Source organism: Triturus cristatus, chromosome 4_1, assembly GCF_964204655.1.
Source record: "Triturus cristatus chromosome 4_1, aTriCri1.1, whole genome shotgun sequence".
In the NCBI taxonomy this organism is placed as follows: domain Eukaryota; kingdom Metazoa; phylum Chordata; class Amphibia; order Caudata; family Salamandridae; genus Triturus; species Triturus cristatus.
Window position 1 is genome coordinate 30978731 of NC_140585.1, and position 15388 is coordinate 30994118.

The following is a 15388-nucleotide window of genomic DNA, read 5'->3' on the forward strand; positions in this document are numbered from 1 at the left end:
CCTTCCCTCCCTCAGTCCATGACTACTTTGGGCCCCGCCCCCTCCCACACACTCCAGGTCGTGCTCATGTCTTCGCGCACCGCCACACTCGATTTCCTGTGTGCTGTTTAGCTACCTTCCTCAGCTTCACTTTTTCCTTTTGTGTGCACGTGATCTGCAGTCAGCTGCAGATTCAGTTTCTCTACTGATTGGAGTCCGTGTACAAACACACAAAATCCTGTTTAATCATCGATACATCTACGAGCTGTTAACTCTGTAGCAGCTCTTTAGCCTGCGCGACCGGGTGTAAAGGGGCGGAGAGTGAAAGCCGTAGTTCATTACAACACGGACTCCTTGGGCTTCGGAGATCGTGAAACCTTCCGTTACCAACTTGACACGGGAGGGGCGAAGCAACATCCTCTGCACCGTGCAGGGCTGCGGGAAAATGCTGTCTGACCCGACAGGCTCCCAATAAGATTCACGGTGTTTAGGTGTGCTGTCTCTGTCTGATTACTCCCTCATTATGGCTCGGAAGTGCACACTTGCGCCAGACTGGCATTACCAAACTGCCGGCCCTCGTTTCTCTAGTGACCCTGTAAGCGACCTTCTTCAACTGTTTTAACGATCTATTTACCTTCAGTAGTGTGACTCTTCGTCTATGGAAGTTTTACGTTTTATATAGCTGAAAGGCATAAGATTCCACATTCTTTAAACACAGGAGATTTAGTGATTTTTTTTTTTGTTTCATCTTTTATATCGCACAAACTCGACCCAAAGGTATTGGAGCGCTGTACACGAGCACTGTATTTACATTACATATTCAGGCACGGGGAGATTAAGTGATTTTCCCAGAATCACAGCATATGGACGCGACCTCGAGGCTCGAACCCTGGTTTCCTGCACCAGAGGCGGCAGCGCAGCCGATGGACCACATCCCCTCCCCAAGTGATTTGCCCAAGATCACAGGATGCTAAACCGAGGATTGGACTCGAACGCGATTAGTTCTAAAATCGTCAGCTCTGGCCGTTTGGCCAGATCGTTTCCCTCCTTCACGTCCAGGTCCACTTCCTTCTGTTTCGTGAACCCATGTCTAGATTCTCAACACTTCTTCCTGTCTATGTTTCCTTTTCTTCTATCTTAACCACACTGACCGAATGATCACTCTGCTTTGTTACCACTGTTTTGCTAATTTTGTGACCTTGACGCCTTCCGTCTCCCTTCAGTAATAGCGTTACCTACACACTCTTATTTTCTATTTTGTATCTATGGTGCGACCTGTCTGTAATTTGAAGAGAATAGGATGTTTCCACTTTGAGGATATTGACTATGCATATTTAAGACAAAAGTTCTACATTTCTAAAACTGCTTGAAAACGTTCGGTTCTCTTTGTCATAGCGGCATTTTGAATAAGAGTTACCGAGTGGAGTGTGGCGGAATCTCCTTTGCTCCCGGATGAATACATAGAGCCCTCTAGGAGGGTCACGCAAATTGCGCTCAGACCCTGGATTAAGCAGGCACTATTACCTCCATGGACCAAATTGCAGTGGCAGAAGAGTGCAGTAAGAGCAAAACTGTGGGTAGTAAAATACAGTTTTTGTTGTATATTCGTTAGTGCACAGGGCAAATCTTGCAATCCGGCACAAAACCCAAACCAATGCTGAACGCTAGCAGTATTTGCCCAGATATTTTTGCATATGATTTAAGCCGACACTTGCAACGGGGCCCGGCCATCAGGCCCCTTAACCCACCCTCTTGCTTTGCATTAATCGTTTTAATGTTCACCTGCTCAGAGGCATGTTTGTGCGCAGTAGTAGTTTCATGAGACGAAAATCTACAATTTATGGCTGCAGTGTTTGTACATCAGGTTACCCAGGAGACATGCGGTGAATGAAATGAAGCATAACAGTTCCACCAAAAATTATGTTTTATTGAGGTTTGTGTCGGGTACCCATAACAATTCCCGAGGTGGTTTAAGGCATAAGGGAAGGATTAAGGGATTACTCAAAATTCCTATTCCAGTGTTCCTTTGTGGAACAGAATCAGGTCTGTTTATCAAGATAACTCATTTTTGCAGCTGCAGCACTTGTTTAATTCCCTCAGTCGCTATAAGGGCAAGAGCACCTGCTTCAATGTCAGTCGTGTACAAGTGACAGGAAAAGCATTCCAGTTTTACCAGTGGGGACCATGTGAGGAGTAAACAGAAGAGAATCTTGCGCTGCCTGGTGTCTGAGGCAAATTGACCTGAACTCTTTGAACCCATGTGAAAATCTGCACAAGATTTACATTTTCTTAAAATAAAGCACCACCCCTGCGACTGTACCTACTTAAACCCTTTTAACTGGCGAAGGCGTAATTCCAAACATATAGCGAGTGTCATTCTTGCAGTTACTAAAGCACTGCCTTCTCCTGAAGTTGGAAGAAAGCACTTAAAACAGTATTTAACTTAACAGGCATAAACTGAAAAACACTTTACTTGACATGGTTCTCTAATATTCTTTGAAGTGTATATGTTTGCCCTAAGCCTTTTACAGACTTAACATTTAGGATATGTTGATTCTGTCAGATGCATTTGTACAACAAGTTATGACTTAATCAAAGGCAAATTATTAGTCATTATTATGCCCAATAAATTGAAGGGGGGGGGGGGGGGAGGGGGTGTCAAATTGTGTACACTAAAGTTGTAAGAAAACAAACAATCTCAGAATCTGAGGATTATTGGGTATATTTATACCTTTAGAGGTGTCCCTGTACTTTCATAGTACTGTCCTGCTAATATTAACAGAATTGCACCAAACATGTAAAAAAATATCACTGCACTGTTGGATTAGTAAGTGGTGATGGTGGTAGGGAAGTGACTTCAGCAGGAGAGACAGATGGTCTAATGTTTTGTGGGAGATGCAGTGGTGAGGTGGACAATAGTAGCAAAAGTGGGCAATAGGTTGGCCTGACGGCCGGAGTTAGTGCTTAACAAGACGGGGTATTTGATAGCAATGGGCTTTAACTAAAAAGTGAGTGTAGGTGGTCCCATGGATAATATGGTGCATAGCTAAATACTTATAAGGTCCCAAAGGCGGGACCGTTGCATTGCAAATGCTTGTGTTTCCTGAAGCCGACTGCAGAGTGAGTCACTGACCGTGATTGCAAGTGTGCACCGGGCTCCCTTGCAGACTGAAGCCTCCTACCCCTCCTGCAGCTGGTGCTCCGAAACTTACATTACTAATTTACCCCTGGGGTGAGGAAATGGAGCGGGCTTGGTTAATTACGGGATTTGAATTTAATTTTTTGGCAGCAGATGGCACAATCCCTGTGAAGCTCCCCCTAGGCAAGCACCAGAAAACTTCGCACTTAACGAGGCAGCACCAGCCTCACCTGACATTAGAGGAACAGGTCTGTTTCTGGCCAGTTCCGGTCTCTCTGGCCGCTTGGAAACACCCTCTCCTCTCCTGTGCCATGTTCTCACCGCACTCCCTGCTCAGCACATCTAACCCTCCCCTTGGAACAACCACCATTGCCTCTGTGGGCTGGAATTTGCTTTTTGGAATATGTATGCCATACGACAACTGGGTTCTCAACAACATGTTCAGCATGTAAATGTGTTTTGCTTTTTAGATTCACAATCAAATAAATGCAAGTCCAGCCTGGTCACTAGATAAAGCTCTCTACCAGGCTTTATTGATGTAGCCCTTTCCATGGATGTTTCACGAGAGCCATTGCCATTAAATGTTTTCTATATTTTCAGCTGCAAGAACTTCCCTGAAACATGAGCCTAAACGTCTGGCTGTTGCATGTGGGCACTGACCAGGCTGATAAGAGTGATGGCGGCAATAAGAAGGCCTGTGCGCATTCCTCAGCCTTCACTGCTTGCAAAAGGATAAGCACATTATATGCCTGCTCTCCTCATTACTTTTGAAAATGTATCGGTGTGTTAAGATGTCTGAAATGACCGCAAAGGAGCTCCACGAATTAGTTTAAAGGAGTAGCACTAATATGTTATTTGTTAACAAAATAAATACATACACATTTGTGTAACACCCAAATCCGATATCTACGAAAGTAGCGTTCTGAAATCAAGACAAGAGCTCCATTGTTCTCTTGAACCCTCTTACTGACACAGCTGAAACACCATCCATAGCACACTGGGACACACTCACTGAACCTCATGCTGAATCCTACACCTGCATACGTAATATGCATCTGCAAGTCATTCATACACTAGCACACGTGAAATTCATATAGAAAGCAAAGCATAACATACTGTAGCACATAGATCATACACATCCACTTGGCTTGCAGACACTATACCTCAACACCTTACTCCAACAGACGTCACAAGCACGTTCAGGAACGTGCAGTGGATATTGTGCTGCATGGCTAAATACTTATAAGGTCCCAAAGGCGAGACCTATTGGCTATGCCAATGCTTGTTTCTTGTTGGAAGGCCTGACCAGCGGTGAGTGCGTCCCTGCGCCACGCCTTGGTACCCCAGGGGAGGGGTTGACACAACCAGCATCTGGCTACACGTGGGGAGCTGGGCCCCTAACTGCTTTTGCCCAAGCACCCAATTTGGACTCTGGTGTTGGAGGCCGGCCCGGCCTCCGGTGACATGCAGTGGCCAACAGAAATATCCGGCCGAGCGGTGCACTCCGCCCTGTGCGCTGGGCTGCGGGGCCCGTGGGTGCAGCCGCCGGCAGTAGAACACTGGTCTGGGAGGCGAGGGTTCCGTTACTGGGCCTGCTGCGGCTCGCTGCTGTGGGCCGGCCCACCTCAGACAGCATGTGAGGGGCTGAACTTCCAACCGTCTCTAGCCCCGCAATTAAGCCTGGTGATGGTGGCTGGGCCACCCCTAGTGGGGCGCAGTGCCTGGAGGGTGGCTCCGAGTGCTGGATTGCCCGTGGGTGCGGTTGCTGGAGACAGCCTGAGTGATTGTGAGGCGAGGGCCTAGTGGCTGGGCCTGCTTCGACCCGCAGCCGCGGGCCGTCCTGACTTAGACTGCCAGTTGGTCGTGCCACACCTGCACCACCCCATCTCTTCTAGGTGCTGGGTGTGGCGTTTGGGGTGGCCCTCACGACTGGAACTCTCTCAGCCTCCTCTCTTGGGCGCCTGTGTGAGGGACCGCCTGCGGACACCGGGCAGAGACGGGAGGTGCACACTCAGGGGTAGCCAGTGGAGTAGAAGGCTTGCGCTTGGCGAGTGAAGCCCAGCGCGGTGCTGTGCAGGGGTCCACATCGGTGGGTTGTCGGACCTGGGCCCCTAGGCTGCTGATGTCTGCCACTCCTACTCGGCCTCAATCACTTGTCTGCTTCTCTCACTGGAGGCGAGGGCCCTGGATTGTGGCCTTCTGGGGCACACGCTTGGTGGGCCTGCCCACATCCCCTGCCCCTCCTATGGGTGCTCTGCCCTGCGACTGGACATACAGCGCTCTGGCCCAGAGCGCTCTTGCGGCTCCCTGGGTGGCCTTGGCCAGCAGTAGTCATGTGTGGAAGAGCCACGGGGGACAGTCTTGTACATCCAGAGGGCATACACCTGTCGCTTGGCGCTACACCCGGGGGCAGAGATGACCACCCACCAACAGAAAAAAGACCCCTCCGTAAAGGACATCTTCGCCCGCACGACTACGAAAAAGATGGAACCCCTGCAGGAAACAGAGGAGCTGAAGGATTGTGCCAACGGACCCGGTGGCGGTGGGGGAGGGAGCGGGAAATCCCCACTAACACAGGCCTTCATGGAACGTCTATTTGGCACCCTCCGCGCGGACTTTGCAGAGCTAAAACGAGATATAGCCACAGATATCAAGGGGCTACAACAGGATGTTGCCGCCCTCCACCAGAGGCTGGATGCGGTAGAGCAGTGCCACGACGCCCGAGAGGAGGAGATAGAGGGTCATCGTCTGGAACTCCTGGAGCTTCGCGATCAGAATGTGGAGTTGAGGACCTAGAGAATCGTTCCCGACACCCCAATATCTGAACCAGGGGGGTGCCAGTCAGGGCCATCTTGGGTGATCTAGAAGCGTTCGTGACCAGGCTATTCAAACACGTGGCGCCCGCCCTGCAGGACAAAGTAAAAACACTAGACCGCACGCATTGTGTGGGTAGTCCGGCGTACACCCATGGCCAACCTCAGGACATCCTCACATGCCTCCACTACTAAACCCAAAAGGAAGCCATAATGTCGGCAATCAGGGATGTGAGAGTCATTGACTTTGAAGGGCATAAAATTGGACTCCACCATGATCTCCACCCAAAAACGTTGCAACGCCGCAGAGCTCTGAAACTGCTAACCCGTTTCCTACAAGTGGGGCCACCCTTTCCGCTTGCACTTCAGGGATGCCGGACCTGCAGCAGGCATCCCCAGCCAGGTCTTCAACCCGTGGTCCACCTGAGGAGAACCGTCGGGTGCGGCGCTCATCCAGAAGAGGCCAAAGAAGCTCAATAAGCCCACCGAGGCTGATAGCAGGGAGGAGCGCTCCCGACTTCTCCAACACCTGCAGCATGAGGGTGCGGCCGGCACCACAGCCAATGACCATTGAAAACTTATACTAAATGGTACCTTGTGCCCTGCACAATTGATGTGGCCTTACTTGAAGAAAGGGGTCGCCCTGGCCGAACCCGGTGTCCAGCGTCCTAACGGGACGGCGCGTCGGCAGAGTCTCCCAAGCTGCTTTCTACTTTTTCTTCTTCAACATATCCAGTGGCGCCACGGACCCTATCCTCATGATCAGTTCGACTCCCAGGTGGGAGATATGGTTGGAGTTATCGGTTGTGTTGCAGTTTGTTTCGTATCTTTACTTCTTTTCCCCCCTTCCCTCCTTTTCCTAGGATGTTCCAATTTGCCTCGTTCCATGGGGGGGGGGGGGGGGGGTTGGTGCGGAGCTGTGGGGCGCCCGATTAACCAGACAACGAATGATGACGAGATGAGCAATGGTGTCAATACTTAGCCTCAATGTCCGGGTTCTTAACTCCGCTGCGAAGCATTTGGCGATACTGTCTTTCCCTAAAGACACTAAGAATGACATATGCTTACTGCAGGAGACTCACCTGGTCCAACCGGACTGGCGGAGGATGCGATCCCGCTGGTTCGACCAACAGTACTTCTCCTCTGGTACGAGCAAGCGGGCGGGGTGGCTATCCTGCTTGCCACGCACTTCGTGGGAAGAGTGGAGGGTGTCTTTATGGAGATTCCAGGCCTCTTACTGGCGTTGCATGTACGGGTGCGGGGGGTTCGATACACAATAGCTACTATCTATGCCCCTAATGATAGGCAGGAAATGTTTATTAAGGATGCCCTGGAGCAATTGATTTCTACACCAGATAGGGAGCTGGTGGTGGGGGCGATTTTAACGTCACAATGGATGCTCACCGTGACGGATCCCATCCCAGGAAAGCCCAGACCGGGGGACTCACTCCAGCTACGAAAGAGTGGTTGACTGAGGCGGGTCTAACTGACACCTAGTGCTACATGCACCCCACATAGGTAGAATACCTACTTCTCCGCCTCACACCAATCCTACGCCCGAATTGACTACTTTCTCACCACACCGGTGGTAACAAGGGCTACTCTTACCACTGACATAGGAGCCGCTGCCCTCTCAGACCACTTTCCTATTAGTCTGCGTTTCCGCCTAGCACTGAACCATAGCTCCCCAGAGCTGGCGTCTCAACACGAAACATCTCACATATGAGCAGGTGCGCCTGTCCACTCTCATGGTCCTAACCACCTTCCTAGAACACAAAAACACTGCTGAGATGACCATAGCAACGCTCTGGGAGACACTAAAGGTGGTCCTGGCCATTTCATAGGTGACGCGACAAAATACAATAGGTAAAGGCGGGATAAGCGAACACAACTGGAGGGTCAGGTCATGGAGGGCAAGCACGTACGCTCGGGCACGGTGATGGTTCGCCAAGAACTAATGACAGCCCGTAAGCAGCTACAGGCGATAGATATGGGACAGGCGGAGTACGCCCTGCTCCGGCTGCGCCAACGGTATTATGCCAGTGGGAACAAAGCGGGTCGCATGCTGGCCCACCCCTTAGAGCACAGGCAGTCGACAGAAGGGTATCAGAGATCCGGGGAGCCGAAGGCTCTGTAGCAGACACGGACGAAGGCATTGCGCGCAAATTCTGAATGTTTTATAAAGCGCTCTATTCAGCGGACCCGCTACGAGATCCGGACGAAGAAGCCTACTTGTCCAGGGTATGCCCAGCCGGAGTGGAAGTACCTATTTCCTATTTATGGCACCATAGTGAATGATATTACAACCCAGGAGGTTCTATCTGCCATACAGAGGCTTCAACCTCACAAGGCGCCCAGTCCCGACGGCTACTGTAGGGAGTTCTATAAAGCATTCGCCTTCCATCTGGCCCCAATTCTTGCACGATTATACAATTCCATAGACAAACAGGGATTCATCCCAGAGTCCATGCGTCACAGCACCATCACTGTGATTCCCAAGCTCGGTAAGGACCCCGGAAGCTGTGCTTCGTACCGCCCGATATCTCTGTTGAAGGTGAATGCAAAACTTTTTACTAGCGTGTCTTATACTGTCCAGCCTCTGTTGAAAGACTTTTAATCTCTGGCCGAGCTGTTGAAGCAGGGAGCTGATGTCCTGCTTTAGCGGCCATGGTGCAAAAGACAAGGCTGTTATAAGATATCTCCTTCGATACCTTGGGAGCCGCGGCTGGGGGTGCGGCTATTCAGGCCCGTCGTAAGGTGTGGCTGCATCATTGAGAGGCGGATGCTGCCCAGAAGGCCCTTCTGATGAAGATCCTTTTTCAGGGACCAAACTGTTTGGTTCGCCCCTGGAGGATATGGTGAAAAAAATCCACAGAGGACAGGAAGCTGCTAGCACCGTCCGTTCTTCGAGGCCGTTTCTTTGGTCCCAAGAGGGATTTTGCTCCTATTTCTATTTCTAGGGGGGGGCATGCCCTTTTGAGGATGAGGTCACGGCAGGGGCATCCCGTTCTCCAACAAATCCCAGTCTTGGCAGGCCGAATCTACCCTCGTGTCCAAATCCTGACTATCCGAAGGTCCCGGCTGTCAGGACTTCGGTAGGGGGGTAACTGTTGCCTTTCGGCAAAGCCTAGGAAGGCTCAGTGTCAGATCAGTGGGCTCTGCGGAATGTGCAAGAAGGCTACTTGATTGTTTTTTTGAACTCCCTCCCTTCGGACGCTTTCATTTCCACTCCCCTGCCTTCAGCCACGCAAAAGAGGGAGACACTGTTGGCAGGAATTCAAGATCTTCGACAAAGGGGCCATTCGGCCAGTTCCAGCTTGTCAGGGAGGTCTTGGAGTTTACTCCATCCTGTTTCTGGGGAGTTCGGTCCAGTGTTGCATTTTAAGAGGGCGAATTCCTTTACCCTTTGTGTTAAATTTAAGATGCTCTCTTTGCAGGAAATGCTTCCATTATGGTTCAGTGGGAAGTGGTGGCTTCCTTGGATCTCCTGGATGCCTACCTCCATGTGCCCGTCCACCCATCATCTCAGCGTTTCCTCCGGTTTTGCGTGGGGGGACAAGCACTTCCAATTAAAGGTACTCCCCTTTGGATTGTCTTCTGCCCCAAGGGTTTTCACAAAATGTGCTGGCCCCCTTGGTCGGGGTCCCCCACAAGGAAGTGATTCGGGTATTCCCGTACCTTGAAGACTGGCTGATCTCTGCCTATTCTTTTTCTAAGGGAACTCTTCTCGTCCAGAGGGTCTGCAAAGTTCTGGCCTGTCATGGGTTCCAGATCAACCACAAGAAATCCCATCTGGCGACTAACCAGGACTTGGTGTTCATCATGGGTCACCTAGACATGGTCAAGGGGATGGGGTGCTTGCCTGCGGAACAGAGGCCAACCTTGTGGAGGGACCTTGGTTGTCTCCTGGCCTTGGATTACGCCCCTGTCCATCAGTGGTTGAGGGTGCAGGGGTTGATGTCGGCAACTATCAAGGGGCTTTCCTGGGCAGGTCTCCATCTGTACCCATTGGTGAACCATCTCTTGTCCTAGTGGGCTCCTTGTTCCGTAAATTACGATCTGCCGTTGGCTGTGTCTCTGCAGATTCGGTCCGATCTGGGTTGGTGGGAGTCCAATCTCTCCAAGGGTCTTCCGTTTCTGGTGTCCCCTTCACGGGTGGTTACGACTGATGCCAGCCTCTTGGGCTGGGGGGCGACATTGGATACCCAGTCTGTGTAGGGTCAGTGGGATCGCCTGCAGGCGGATTACTTGTCCAACTTCCGGGAAATGAAGGCCATCCATCTGGCTTATCTGGAGTTTGCCACAGCCCTTCGGGGGCATCATGTTCTAGTCCGAACAGACAACCAGGTGGTAATGGGCTACCTCAATAATCAGGGGGGTTGCAGGGTTCGCTCCCATTGGCTCCTGGCAGAGGAGATCCTGTCCTGGGCAGAAATGTCAGTGTTGTCACTCAGGGCGGTCTATCTCCCGGGGAAGGAGAACTGCGTGGCGATAGCCAGAGCGGGGTCTTTCCTCACATGGCTTCCATCTCCCTGACGGTGGCTGTGTTCCATCTGTTGCAGGACCGGTTTGGGTACCCAATGGTGGATCTGTTTGCGAACGAGTACAATGCTCACCTGCCTTGCTTCTGCGCACTCCCACGTGCACAAGGGCATGGCGGCTAGATGCATTGTCGATCCGTTGGCCGGGCTCCCTGCTTTTTACGCCTTTCCTCTGATTCCTTTGAATGCAAGAGTTCTTTGCAAGATTCACCAGGACAGGGCGTTTGTTCTGTTGGTGGTACCCGGCTGGGTTCGCCGCCCTTGGTTTCCTCTTCTGAGGGAGATGGCAGTCCAGAAGTGCTGGGCGATCCCGGATCGTCTGTACCCATTACAGGGCCCTCCACTTCTTGTGGAGGTTTTGCGTCGACTTCCATCTCAGGTCTGGCTCTTGAAAGGATGAGCCTGCTGTCTCGGGGTTGCTTCCTGGAGGTGGTGGAGTTGCTTCAGGGCTCCCGCCGCCCAGCTACTCTTCTTTCTTATTTTCGCCATTGGGGGTCCTTTTCTCTGTGGTGTGTTTTAAAGGGATTGGACTCTGTGTCTGTGGATCAAATAAGGGTGCTTGATTTCTTTTCCGACAGCTTCTACTCTGCGGGCTCAGTGGGCGGCCTTTCCGCAGTCCTCTATTGGACGGGTTGGATGCTTTGGTGGCCCGGCTACTTCGGAGTTGCTTTTTGCAACGTCCAAGGATTATTTGCCTTGCGCCATCTTGAGATCTTCCATTGTTGTTACAGGCTCTTCAGGAGGGTCCTTTTGAGCCCCTCATGTCTGTGGATATCAAACTCCTCACCATGAATGTGTTTTTTTAGTGGCCATAGTCTTTGCTGGCCGGATCAGGGAGCTGGGTTCCTTTCTGCGCTATCCTCTGTTCTTGCGGGCCCTGCCGGACCGTATTGTGTTGCGCCCGGATCCTAAGTTTTGGTCCATGGTCCCCTCGGTTGTCAACCGTTCCAGTGAGGTAGTGTTACCTACTTTCCCTCCGGTCATTGAGTCTGGAGAGAATTCTGCTCTCTCGCTGTTGGATATCCCGCATGCTGTTTTGTATTTGGAGCGGACTGCGTCTTTCTGCTGCTGTGAAAACTTGTTTGTCACTTTTGGTGCAGTCTGGTCATAAACCTTCCCTCTCCACCCTCAGTAGGTGGATCAAGCAGGCTATCTTATTGCCCTACGATGCTCTTGGTTCTGAGGTGTTGGCCCGGGTGAAGGGTCGGTCTACCAGGGGTCTATCTGTTTCCTGGGCCTATTTCAAGGGGGTGCCTACTGAAGATATCTGTAGGGCCGCGTCCTGGTCCTCCCCACACATGTTAATGGATCACTACTGGGTGGTGTTGGGTGGACCAGATGGAGGTTTTGCTGAGGCGGTTCTCGGAGCCGAGTCTTCCGGCTCTAGATGTTCCTGCCTTCTGTGCATCTTCTTGGTTGTTTTCCAGTGGTTTTAAATTTTTGATTCAACCTTCTGTTTTGCATCATCCCGATGTCTATGGTTTCTTGTGTGTTTCCATGAAGCCGTTGGGCTTGGGTATGTGCTTACTTTGCAACTCTAGTGGAGAGATTTAGGAGGAGGTAATGCCCCGGTTACCTACCTGTAATCTTCATTACTCTGAGTATTGTCTTCCTCGCCACACGAGTTCCCATCCCTCCCTCCCTGTTTTTCTATCGGCTTCATTGGTTCTTGGGGCTTGGTAGTTCTACAGGAAGTGGGGTGTGCCGGCCCTCCCCTTATGCTGGGTTATGGGTGATGGTAGTCGACCATGTTGGGAGGGATGGGGTCATGGAATACTGACTTTGCTTTGGAGGGTTCTGGTGTGGAGCTGAAGCTCACTTTGTAACTCATGTGGCGAGGAAGACAATACTCGGAGTAATGAAGATTACCGGTAATTAACCAGGGCATTATTCCAGTTTTCATTTTAAATGTGGGAAGATGCTGCGTTCTCATATACAAGCCCCCTTTCGCCCGACATTAATCAGCCGGAGGAACCCATTCCACCAAACCATAAATTGTGTGTCCTAAATCAAATGTGACATTTCCCATCAAACAAAATAACATGACCTACCTGTGCCGCCAGAGCAGGATTAGTTGCATAACATGTGTCGCGAAACTTCCGGTGCTGACACAGAGAACAAGCAGAGATAAAAGTGGGCAGGTCTGAGGGGCAGGAGGTGCCCATTCTTTTCTCATTTGACAAAAACAGTTCTCCAACTTTAATTTAAGATGCAACAATCCTGGGGGATCGGTTAATTCCGACATTTGAGATGCCTCAGCTGCAGTGGAGGGAAGAGAGCCACTTCAACAAGAAACAGGCTTTCTTACCAGAGTGTCTGCTGCCTGAAAGAAATGCAAATGTGCACCTTTGGTTAATCTGCACATTTAAAAGGTTGCTTGGAAGCCGATATTGGTTTTAATTGATAGAGAGACATTTGAAATGTATTCTTTTAGGAAAGTATTGTAAGGTGACCCGATGAGCTGTGGAGTGCGTGCTTTTAATGGACAGTTGTAAAACATGTTTGCACAATTACAGTCTGCACATTGCTCGGATCTATGTTTTGGAAGCACTTTTTAAATCTTAATCCTAAATCTTTTGTGCACTTTGTAGCAGCCTATCTTATACAAAGTGTAATGCAAGTTTAAAATAATGACATACATATTCAAGGTGCTTTATGTCACAGGCTGGGTCCTCGTAACACTAAAAACACATCTCACTGTTCCCCACTGCACCAACCAGAATTCGATTCTCTCTGGTTATACACAAATAGATCTGCAGTGATTTTATTAATCAATAAAGGTTTTAAAATGTAGTAATGTGCACTGTTCATGGATTTTTAACTTGCAATTATTTTTCATTTAAGACGTTATTGTTCATGCAGTTGTTAGTTACTTGAAGATGAACAAACAAAATCGATACAGAATATTTTGTTGTTTTAGCCGGGTCTTGTGGCGTCATAGGGTTAAATATGCGGCTTCCTGTGGTGTCATCAGGGTCAAAAGTCAAGTAAAGTCACAATAAGCAGTATCATGTGTGTTAAATGGCATGAAGCCTGCCTTCACACAAGCTGCTGTGAAATAATAAGTCATAAGCTGTGTAATTTTGCTATTTGTTTTACACGGAGTGGAAAAGCACTGCAATGTTTGTAAAACTCGGTCTGTATGTAGCAAAAAGAATGACAGAATAACTTCGCTATACCATTTCTCCTTCTCGACTGTCACTGACTAACCTCTGGCTACTACCACAGCCATCCCTAATTATTCTGAAACCCCCTTAAAACGTGAGATTGATTACACGTGGCTCCTCCAGAGCCAAATCCATCAACAATTTCGACGGTAACCACAACGGGAATTTGTATCAACAAACTACGTAGCTTTAACCATAATTTACACTCCACGCCAATTACTTCCCTCCTTCCCTGACCAACCAACAGAAGCCACTACACGCAAACATCACTCAGCGGCGCTTATCACTCCCACGGTCCCTCTGCAGTCACCCATGAGACTGGCTGATAAATGTCCTCCGTGCCTCACTCATGACGCGGCCCCCGCTCACCTCTACCTCACTCCGGCCGGGGCAGGACACTCATGAACTGGAAGGAAGCGACGGCTGGCGACATGGAAAAGGGACTGACAACACTGGCATTGATATGGAAAAGGGACCAACCAAAAATAAGACCACTAGACACAGAAAGAGGACTAATACAGCTAGCCTCGCACTGCGCTCGCAAGAGCAGAGAGCGTTGCGCGCGATAGGAAGGCAAATGTACTATTGTAACTGCAGTCCTAGAATATTTAGGGAAAATTATGACTTTCCCCCCAAATATACTGGAAAACCTATTTACATCTCTAATTGTGGTCCTGAAACATTTGGGGGAACGTTTTTTTTCCCTTCTTTTTATTGGGTTTCCCAACAAAGCAAAGGTGGGGTACTAGAATGTTTCTTTCTTATGTATTCTATTGCCATGACTGCATTCTCTCTGTATCTGTAATGCTTGGTCTGTATCCTTTGGAATATGTTGTTATTTGTTCCACATTCTAGAGAGAGAGAGCAGTTTCTACTCAGTTACTCTGCTGGTTTTCAGAAGGTGGATGCTCCAAGTAACTAGTCTTAAACTTTATCTTCTACGTGGATTTATTACTACAACATATTGGCAACAATTACTGGGATTTTTTGTTTAAAAACCCCAGAGCGTTCCGGCGGGGACCGCAGCGCATACCCTCCGGATATGGCTCGCGGCACAGCGGGTGATGGGCTGGGCAGGGAGGATTACCCAGGCAACGCCGCTCTGGGACACTAAACAGCTTGGGGTACTGCGCACTACCAAGGGATTCCACCAGTGGGATCTTATTGGTATTTCCAGGGTTGGGGACCTCTGGCAGAGGGGAGGGGTGATCACTTTTGCCCAATTGCAGGCAGATTACGACTTGGCAGACACCGAACACTTCCGATATTTACAAATCCATCACACTCTTCGGACGGCGATTCCACATGGGACTCGGCTCCCTGAGTCATCGCCCTTGGAGGACCGGCTCCTCATGGAGCATCTGATCCAGAGAGCGACGTCCCTAACGTACCGGAAAATAATAAATAATCGCCCTGACCCTTTTTCAACCCTTAAAGGGAAATGGGAGGCAGAACTTGGAGACTTCGATGAGACGGAGTGGCGGTCCGCGCTATCGTCCCCCAGGGAGGTGGGCATATCTTCCAAGTTACGGCTGGTCCAACTTAAAATTCTGCACCGCACATACTATACCCGTACACTCCTATTCAAACTGCACCGGGTGGAGTCCCCGCTGTGTCTCAGGAACTGTGGCCTCGAGGGAACCTTCCTACACACCCTCTGGGAGTGCCCTATCATAGCGCTTTATTGGAAAGGGGTGTTGCGTATTCTTTCCCAGGTAACCAAAATCCTCACGCTGCCGGAACCTCGGC

The 15388-nt window shown here is 50.1% G+C and overlaps 1 protein-coding gene across 2 annotated transcripts in view; it reads right to left on the bottom strand.

Moving 5' to 3' along the window:
- Positions 1-14100, bottom strand: part of LOC146839375 (uncharacterized protein C14orf119 homolog) — a 63478-nt gene extending 49378 nt beyond the window's left edge. Inside the window, exon 1 of one of the 2 annotated variants that reach the window (XM_085651393.1) lies at positions 14009-14100. The gene's annotated coding sequence lies outside the window, so the exon portion shown is untranslated. The remainder of the gene's footprint in view (positions 1-14008) is intronic. The other variant, XM_085651394.1, reaches the window with a different exon arrangement.
- Between the last annotated feature and the right edge of the window lie 1288 nt (positions 14101-15388).